Here is an 8,488-nt window from a genome sequence, read left to right on the forward strand (position 1 = left end):
GTTGTGGTACTGAATAGAGTGCTCTTGTTGTGTGGTACTGAATAGAGTGCTCTTGTTGTGGTACTGAATAGAGTGCTCTTGTTGTGTTACTGAATAGAGTGCTCTTGTTGTGGTACTGAATAGAGTGCTCTTGTTGTGGTACTCAATAAAGTGCTCTTGTTGTGTGGTACTGGATAGAGTGCTCTTGTGGTACTGAATAGAGTGCTCTTGTTGTGTGGTACTGAATAGAGTGCTCTCATTGTGGCACTGAATAGAGTGCTCTTGTTGTGTGGTACTGAATAGAGTGCTCTTGTTGTGGTACTGAATAGAGTGCTCTTGTTGTGGTACTGAATAGAGTGCTCTTGTTGTGGTACTGAATAAAGTGCTCTTGTTGTGTGGTACTGAATAGAGTGCTCTTGTGGTACTGAATAGAGTGCTCTGGTTGTGTGGTACTGAATAGAGTGCTCTCGTGGTACTGAATAGAGTGCTCTTGTGTGGTACTGAATAGAGTGCTCTTGTTGTGTGGTACTCAATAGAGTGCTCTTGTTGTGTGGTACTCAATAGAGTGATCTTGTGTGGTACTCAATAGAGTACTCTTGTTGTGTGGTACTCAATAGAGTGATCTTGTTGTTTGGTACTCAGTAGAGTGATCTTGTTGAATCTTCAGATAATCAGATTCATTGGCAGACAGAAAGGTTGTACTAATTTTGATTGGCTTGGGCACCAGTCAAGAAGAACGTAGGCCATTTATAAAAAAAAATGTAAAAGATTAAAGTTTTAGCAATAGCAAGTGCTGCATTTATTTCCAAAGTAGTTTACAGAGAGGAAAGAAAATTGAGGCTCAGTGGATTATACAGTTGCTGATGCAAAACACATTATGCTGGAAAATCAAATATTGATTGCAGAATAAACCCATGACATTGTTACATGTTATTGGTCCTCCCATTGGTTATTATTGCTACTCCTGTACCATCTTCAAAATGTTGTTACTACTTTTTCTGAATGGACAATCATATCGACATGGGTTTTTCACTAAAAGATTAGTTATTATTTCTAGTTGGTCCTATATCGGAATGATGCATAGCTAACATCCATCTTGAAAATCTCTGAATGGTAAGTCATATTAGGATGGGACTGCTCCAGTGGCCTAGTGGTTAGAGCTTCACCTCCGATGCGGGAGGTCATGGGTTTGAACCCTGGTAGAGTTATACCAAAGACTTACAAAAACGGTATTAACAGCTGTCTCGCTTGGCGCTCAGCATTAAGAGGTTAGTGTTAGGACTGGTTGGCCTGGTGTCCGAATAATGTGACTGGGTGGGACATCATGCTACGTATCTGCTGCATGATGCCCCAGTGCTAGACATCACTATAAACTGTCAAACTGCAGGCATCGTATCGATATGAATGAAAAATTGTTAAAGCTATGTTAACAAAATCCAAATCACACATGCACATACATATTAGGATGGAGTTCTCACCTAAAGACTGCTTAGGACATTGAGCTTGTCATAAATGAAGATGGTGCCTATGTGGTGTACAGCATGACCATCTTGAAAATCTTCTTATTGCTTCTCATTCTAAATGGAGTCGTTTTGTAGAAGATACATGGTGTCTAGATGGTCCCAAATAAAATTGATGCAAACATGTCAGCATGATTCCTTCAAACATGGTTTTCCCCATTTCTTCTGATACCAAAATGAAAATGGTGCCAATCTTACAGCCAGCATGGCTGCATGATGGACATCACAAAAATATTGTTTTCACTCCTCCTCCTAAATGGATGGTCATATTGACATGCACTTTCAACCAAAAAGATGTCTTGTGATGTCTGCCTGTTCCTTAGTAAGATTCACGCCAATCTGACCACCACATCTTGTTTAATAAGTTTGTTATTCTGGGGCAATAACATCCGAGATGGTTTGAGCACTTAGCAGCTGAAAGTATAAAAATCGTTTTGTATTGAATTCATGGAAATTCTTTCTGGTCAGTAAGAGCAAAAGTCCCATCAAGGGACTCTTGATCTAAATGACCCCACTTTTTGACCTAGTAAAGGCTATTGGTTTTACTTTTCCATTTCTGGAATGAACACTGTGCCACTTTAAATAATTTATATCAGAGTAACTTAGCATTGCAATACACTAATCCAAGATCTGTAAAGTTGCCAATGGGGTACTAAAACCCCAGCCCTCACAAGTCTGTCAGATCAGTAAAAAATGTAGCATGGTTAACAGAAGTTATCAAGTGGTCTTATGTCAGCTGTATTCAGTAAAACACTTGCATTCTCTAGCAGTAGATTTATCTGTCTTACCTGATTACCTGCAATTACCCAGAACTTGATATAGTGAAGGCCCCATACAGTCAGCATACAAAGCCTGACACCTGGACTAGTGTACCAGTTTTAATAGAGGATAAGAAACAATGTATGGTATCAGGCTTGTGCCAAAACATGGCTATTCATTGAAGGTCATGTTGATTAACTTAAGGAGTAATGCCAAATTATGCAGAATAACGGGTTTCATTTCATAGGTAGCTGATAAATATTCACTTCATGTGTGAGGTAACAATTACAAAGATATGTAGTTCTTGCAAGGTGTACAACCGCTATCAAAAGTAATGGGTTCATAAGCCTGACAAGAATAAGAAATCCTGCAGAAATAAATATGGCGGGCTTTCAGGTACAGTTAACCCCCGACTTGTATGATAGTTGCATTACCAAGAGTGGTTGCATAAATGGCCTGACTCAGTTTTTGGTTTCACTGCCGTTTTATTTTCATTGAAAAATATGTGATTCAGCTAACTTTAATGTCATTTATTTTAGCCATGTATGAATCCTAATTTGTTTGTTTTATATAAATAATTTCATGTTTTCATTGACTCCCTCAACAATTAATGATCTTGTAAAGTGTTTTAAAATTGATTTTTTAAATTGTTTTGAAATGAAAGTATACAGATTTTCTGTCCTTCTTTGTATTAACTCATTCATCCCAGAGGTTTTTGTCGTTTTCGTCTGAAATGCGAGTAGGAAAGACATTTTGGGGGCTATTTCTGAATACATCGTAATACATCGGCTTTTAACATATTTTCCATGAGGCTAATGCCTAGTTGTGTTAGAAACATCGTTTTTCATTGGTTGTTTTGCTTGCGCATGAGCAGAAGGGTAAAAATTGGATTTTTATATAAAAAAATTTGCTTAATGGACCAATCATTTTCGTATGCAGACCTCTCATGATTCCAAATGCCCACCTTATCCTAGGTTTTGCAAAGGTTCACCTGTCTGTGTGCAGTTCAGACCGGTCTGCCTTAGATCTGAGGCCAATAGGTCTAAAATCCAGACACAAAATCGCATTCCAACCACGAGCAAATTTTGGGTGGAAAAAAAACATGTCCCAAACATTAGGTTTTTCCCTCTGTATTTTGTAGTGCAACTATAATTTCCAGATTTTCTGGTATCTTTGTAGAGCTATATCTGTCTGCTTTTTTGTAATACCACCCACTTTGGTGTATCTTAAATGACCTTGGTGCTGCAGAGGTCGGAAATAGGGTACAGCCTCGTCACGCCTGCAGGCAGGATTGGGGCCGAATGAATTAAGAGAGTAACAGCAAAATATTGACAATTCAATTGATATAAAAAAAATTAAAATATTCTGAACCAGAATTATGAGAGTAAAAAAAGAGAAATGATGAGATAGTCAAAGCAGTGAGAAGAAAATGCTTTGGTTTTGATATTAATTAATAACATGACAAACGATTTCCTTATACTTTTTTGGCATTTATTTAGTAATCACAATCAGTGAAATTCAAAAAGTGTTAAAGTCAATTAAAAGAATTGTAACACTGGAGCAGTAAAAAGACTTGTAACAGTGGAGCTGTTGCTGCCATTGGCTGACGACAGTACAGTTCAAATATAGATTTAATTTTATCCATTTACAAAGATTTCTGTAAAATTCAATTAAATCTGGTTCCATTTAAATACAGAGAACTTTAGTACCTCCATGCACCAATAAGAAAATAATTCATAAAATTCTATTTACTATTATTATTCCAGAAAATAAAGTTGCATTTATCATCAACACAGTATAGGTTATCAATGCCAACAGTGTATAATGCAAGACAAAAATCATTTTGAGTCAAATATCCACCATGACAGAAACCAAACTATGACATGATATGGAGTTCACTGAAAGAAGCCCATTTTCAGCATCATATAATACAGTTATATGAATGAAACGGAGATGGGGGTGGGGAATAATTATACTTTGTTGGGCTAGTGCCCTGGACAAACTAAAATTTGACTTGGTGAGCTGAAATTTGCATGGTACATGTTAAAAAAAGCTTTTTTAAAAATTTAGAAATAGGTTTTGTTTAATTTCAGATTTTATGTTTTGTTCTGCAATTTTTAAATTCTGTACAACCTTGCCACAGTACATAGATCAGCACCTTTATATTCAGTCTATCAGATTATGGTGACCTAATGGTTAGAGTGTCTACTTCAGATGCAGGAGGTCATGGGTTCTAACCCTGGCCGAGTCATACCAAAGACTTACATAAATGGTACTAACAGCTGCCTCACTAGGCGCTCAGCATTAAGAAGTTTAGTGTTAGGACTGGTCGGCCTGGTGTCAGGATAATGTGACTTGGTGGGACATCATGATATGTCTGCGGCATGATGCCCCAGTGCTAGACATCACTATAAACTGCCACATTACAGACATTGTAGTGATATGAATGAAAAATTGTTAAAGCTACATTAAAAATCCAAAACACACACACACACCTTCTATCTATCCTTCATTTCACACAATACACTGTCAAAGTCTGTCATTTCCATGTTTTAATATATTTTCATGCAGACACAAGATACTGTGAATGCTTATTATTTTATGCACATTTTGATATGAAATAGTTGTTTTAATTGTTAAGTAGTTGCTTTAATTGTTAAATAGTTGCTTTAATTGTTTGTATGGGGAATCTGCCAGCTTTAGTGTCCTATACATTCACAGGCTTTGTTAAAATATGCTCCTTTCAAATCCGTATATGTTAACATTAATATCCTAACACATCCACTGACTGTATTTAAGTTGGCTCCTTCCAAATCAGTATCTGCCAAGCTTGATATCCTAACACATCCACAGGCTGTACTAGACTAGAGTAGTCTCCTCCCAAATCAGTATGCTGGCCAGTGAAACTGCTTGACCAGTGTTCAGGTAATTGACTTAGTGATAACTGTTAATGCCATCATTATATTAGACTTCTGTTATAGACATGATGGATATGAAAGGCACTCATCTCAAATGATAATTTATGTGGGTTTCACTTAAAGTGCTATTGGTGTACCATAATGGTGTCACTGTTGCTTACATGGTAATTACAGGAGACCGATATTCTTGATGCATGGCAAATAATTACAATAGAAAAGTGTTCTTAAACCATTCATGTGTGTAGGTCTTTTAAAATATAATTATTGAACCTTGTACATTTCCAAGACCAGCTGTCATTATTGTTGGTTTCAATCTATCCATCTATTTATCCATCTATCTATCCATTTATCTATCTATTGATCGATCCATCCATCTATCTATCTATCTGTGGAGAGAGAGAGAGAAGTAGAGAGAGCATGCAGTAGAAAGTAACAGCTTGTCTCAAATACATGAAAATTATTCATTCTCTGCATTTTACAATCAATAAACTAATTATATTTAGACCAGTTTCAAACTCATTATATTCCCTATTTAAAATTGCAGTGTGTACAAAAAAAGTCAAATAAAAAATAAACTGCAAATGTATTATTATCTCAAGTCATTTAATATGGGGGGAACTCTGGCATGTCAGCAACGAGGAAAGTTTGTGTGCATCTGCTGGGGACATACTAACAAGATAATTGCTTTATTCTTCTCATTTAGAGGTTTACCTTTTTCAACAGTAGCATTGGGCATTCTTGTAATTTGTAACTAATACATGTTGTTGTGTTTTCCATATGTCCAGATTTGAAAAGATCTGTCAGTTGGTGAATGAAAGCAAGGAAGTTTTGTATTTGATCTTATGATCTATGAATCTTGAAATGTTCATTCCTTTATCCACTTGCTTATTCTCAGTTGTTTTTGCATTCATATATTTTGTTGTTTTGTAATTTTTATATTTGTCTCTTTCCATTGACATTTTTTTATTTCTTAAAAATTTACTTGGATATTTTCTTTTGTGTACCATCTGACTTTGTTTCTACAACTGTTTGTTCATTTGATTGTGCATTCATTTTTTAAATCTATATTGATTTAAATGATGATCAATGAAATCAAGTTGAATTAATTATATCATTAATGGTGGTCAAAGTTTAATAATTCATTAGAAAATTTTTAGTTAAACATTTATGTATATAATGATAATGTGCATGTAATTAAATGAATACTTTCTTCATTTCTGAAGATGTTTTCATGAAAAATATACCCATGATGAATAGATAATTTTGAACAAATGCACCTCTCTGTGTCTGTGTCTGTCTGTCTCTCAATAAGCAGTGTTTATGCTGCCAACCGTGTCTCATTTGTCATTGAGAAAATGCATTGTAGAAATTTGTTGTCAGTTGAAAAGATAATTGCTTTTCACAGCAAAGAATAATATCTTTTAGAGGAATTAGTCAGGAACGTATATAGTGATTCAAAATGGCATGCCATATTCATTCAGTTTACCAGTATATTCTTTAATGGGATTCATATAAATTTGTATTTAGACCAAACTTCACCTTTAAGATGGATAAAGTTTGTGCATCGTTATATGTATATTTTGTGTTTTTTCTCTGATTTTTGTTAATTTGAGAGAAAATTTCAAGGATGATGTTTGACTATCCAGTATGGCTTCTGTTAATAAAGTAGAAAAACATTTACCTACACAGCTTTATCTTAAAAAAAACTAGTGAACAGAATTTTGCTAACTTTGACACCGACAGTTCGGCATAGGTCCTTTCAATAATGGGTAAATGGTGCTGATTTGCCTGAAGACACAAAAATTTGAGAAACCTTGAAGCAATTGATTTCATAATGCTGATAGAAATTTCCACTGAAAGCTTGTTATGTTTAATTGCTGCCATAAAGCCATTTCCTTGAAAAATGTTCCTAAATTTTCAGTTTTGTATGTACATGTATTTTTGGAACTGATTAAGCTAGATAAGATTAAAATTGTGGAGCACATTTTCTGTGAATTAACTGTTATTTGTTTTGGACCGTTTTTTTTGTTGATTTTTGTTAGTTTTTGTTGGGGTCCTGTGTTGTTGAGCTGTCTAAGATGCTTCACATCTCGCCTCAATGCGAATGGGTTGAGTCTTGGTTCTAGGGGCACACCTAAAGTATTTGACACCTTGGGTGAATCCTTCCTTTGAAGCCCTCTTCAAACAATTTTAAAATGTAAACCCACAGAAAAAGATATATGTTTGCAGGTAGATTTATAAACTGTGCAGTGCTGTCATAAGCAAGTTGGAAATAACTTTTACTTTTTCAAATTTTTAATTTGGTTTGAAAACTTGTACTGGTATTTCAACTATCCTAATGTTGCCCCCACTTTTCGCTGACACACAGGGCGGATAGCCCCCCCCCTCACCCCCATATTATGCCACAGCATGGCTTGACTAATGTGAATATATGAGGAAGCTAGCCAGTAGCATCTTGTGGGTTGGTGGTTTTTCCCAGGGTATTCCCTGGCTTTTAGCCCACCAGATATACTGGATGACATGTATAGTCTTTTATGACGTAAAAATGGCATTTAACTCCAAAATCATGTATAATTTTGAAGTTGTTTTAAACCGGGAACTATAAGATCCAACAAAATGAATCTTCAGTTTTTAAGTAAAACAGACACATGTTCATGTTATGCAAAACATTTTAGTTTCACCATTTTGTCCCAAGTTTTGGCATATTGCCCCTACAGTAAACACAGTCCATTGATTCATATAATCAATACAAACTATACTTTCTGTTTAAGTTCCATGTGTTCCATGGACATTTGAGATGATAGTACATGTACTTGATCACCAGTATTACACCTGCTTAAATGGAGTTCAATACACCATCATTTGGTATTGATCACCAAGCTGTTTAATGCATTCCAGTAGACATAATTTTTGTCTTGATAATTGAGACAGTTTGGTGGGAGTAGTTTGCATCTTGTGGGTGTTTTAGTGTGGACGTAACACCCCAATGAATTTAATTTTTTTTTAATTAATCCAAAATATCCTGCAAGGCTACAGGATCATTAACCTTGCAGTGTTACTTGTTCTGTCTTTAACCACCTGGTCCCACATTTTATCATACAAGAAGACAAAATGTAGTCAGTGACTCAATGGTAAATGCAGGTAGACTTGAATATCAGGTAAATGCAGGTAGACTTGAATATCAGGTAAATGCAGGTAGACTTGAATATCAATTCTTAGTAAGGTTATTTATGTAACATGGAAAATAAAGTACAAAATAAGACATAAATAACACACAGTCAAATTTATTCAATTTATTAAATTCTGTTTAAC

The 8,488-nt window shown here is 35.3% G+C and overlaps 1 long non-coding RNA gene across 1 annotated transcript; it reads right to left on the reverse strand.

Annotated features, from left to right (window-relative positions):
• Positions 1-754: 754 nt before the first annotated feature.
• On the reverse strand, positions 755-2,419 carry LOC149790787 (uncharacterized). Its single transcript, XR_016423648.1, has 2 exons — positions 2,288-2,419; positions 755-1,913 (listed from the first exon to the last, which is right to left on the reverse strand). It is a non-coding gene; the product is annotated as an uncharacterized LOC149790787 (long non-coding RNA).
• Positions 2,420-8,488: the final 6,069 nt, after the last annotated feature.

The sequence above is a fragment of the Sinohyriopsis cumingii genome, chromosome 10, assembly GCF_028554795.1.
Source record: "Sinohyriopsis cumingii isolate HCF-2022 chromosome 10, ASM2855479v2, whole genome shotgun sequence".
In the NCBI taxonomy this organism is placed as follows: domain Eukaryota; kingdom Metazoa; phylum Mollusca; class Bivalvia; order Unionida; family Unionidae; genus Sinohyriopsis; species Sinohyriopsis cumingii.